Genomic DNA, 1,979 nt, shown 5'->3' with positions numbered 1-1,979 from the left:
CCACTGAAGGTATTGGGTGCATCTCACGCTGGACTGCTTTGTTAAGGTGAGTCAGGTCAACACAGATACGCACACTGCCATTTGGTTTAAGGACAGGGACGATACCTGCACACCACTCAGTTGGCTCTGTTACAGGCGATATCACTCCTTGCAGAAGCATTGTTTCTATTTAACTTTTTACCTTTGGAATCAGTGGATGGGGCATCTTTCTGGGGTTGTAGAGACAGAAAGGCTTAGCATCAGGGCGAAGTGTTATGTGGCATTCAGTCTTAAGCTTTCCCAGTCCGCTGAAGAGTGCTGGAAATTCGGCTTTGAAATCTGTTGGGCCCGTGGTCACCTCTTCGACATCTTTGTCAACGCGTCTTATGAGTCCTAGTTCCACACAAGCTCTCCTGCTGAGTAACGAACTCTTCTGATTATACACCACATATATAGGCTCAGTTAACTTTGATTGTCTGTACTTAAGAGTTGCATAGAACAGACCTTTCACAGGCAGTTGAGTATTTCCAGGACCGCATAGAACCTGGGATGTCTTGGTTAATTCAACATCTTGTAGCCACTGGACATCATCGCTAAGGACAGTCATTGCTGCCCCCGTGTCAAGCTTGAAGCGTGTTGTACGACCGTTCACTCCTATTTGTGCAGACCAATAGTTCTTCTCACAACCGATCTCACCGAGGAAGTGTATGTCTTCCTCCTCTTGTTCTTCTACTGCATGTACCTTTCTCGGATAAGGTTTCTTGCTGAGACAGACAGACTGAAAATGTCCCTCCTTGTTGCAGTTGTTACAAATAGTGTCTCTAGCTGGGCAATACTTCCTGTCGTGGCTCTGGCGGCCACACCAAAAAGAGGGACGGTCATTCTTGGAGGGCTCTTTTATGTATCCTTCGTTTCGGTTACGAGCAGGTGGGTTGTTTGTGGCTTGTTGTTTGTTGTGAGAGCGTGGCTGACTGACGTAATCAACTTCATTTTGAGTTTCTATCCCACGGACAATGGTTCAATTTTGTTTTCTTGCTTCGGCTTGTCGGCTTGTGCGAGCAGCGTCCGCGAGAGTGAGGTCAGATTTAGCTTGTAGGTGGTCGGACAGTGTATCATCGAGGACTCCAACAATAATTCTGTCTCTTATAAGTTCGTCTTTCAGAGTTCCGTAATCACAATTTTCGGCGAGGCGGTATAAATCTTGAATAAGGGTGTCCACGGATTCACCGGGGTTTTGTCTTCGTCGATTGAACCAAGCTCGTTCGACGATAATATTGCGGCGAGCTGCAAAATAGCCATTTAGGGCAGTTTTGACGTCGTCGAAGGAAGCGATTGCTTCGTTTATGTTTAACGTTTTGACGATGTCATCCGCACAATCCCCCATTGCATAAAGAAATGTTCCAACCTGTTCCTGGTTTGATTTGTTTTGAAGGCCAGAAGCGATCCGATAACGCTCAAAATGTCGAAGCCATTTGGGCCACATGTCTGCTTGATGCGGGTTGTTTGCCCCTTGAGAGTTTACAGGCTGTATAGGCGGATTAACGGGTGGAGGCGGATTTTCAACTGCAGGAGCATCTCCGGGTTGGTTTTCCATTCTGTCTTACGGGGTTGGAGGGGTCAAGACCGCTGCCACCATATAGTATCAGGCGAAGAAGAAAGGAGACTTTGATCGAGTAACGCAAACTAGCACGAGGTTTATTCAAGATGGCCGACCTATCAATCCCAGCATGCAATGCCTAATCCTACAGAGACTTATTATTTTGCATCATTGATAATGCTTTTGTACATTCAGCTAAAGTAATCTCTCCTTCACCCGTGCTGGCCATCTCTTCAGTTAGTTGAAAATCTACATTAAAAAAAACACTGAACTCCTCACTGTTAGGGTCCACATTCCTAGAGGAGTACAATTCTTTAAAAAAGTTCCGTTCTTCATTAAGAATTTCTTTTGGATCACTAATCCTAGTGCCGTTATGGGTAATCAAAGATGATATATATTTTCG

Source organism: Montipora foliosa, chromosome 3, assembly GCF_036669935.1.
Source record: "Montipora foliosa isolate CH-2021 chromosome 3, ASM3666993v2, whole genome shotgun sequence".
NCBI classification, from domain to species: Eukaryota; Metazoa; Cnidaria; class Anthozoa; order Scleractinia; family Acroporidae; genus Montipora; species Montipora foliosa.
Note: the sequence above shows the minus strand (reverse complement) of the source record.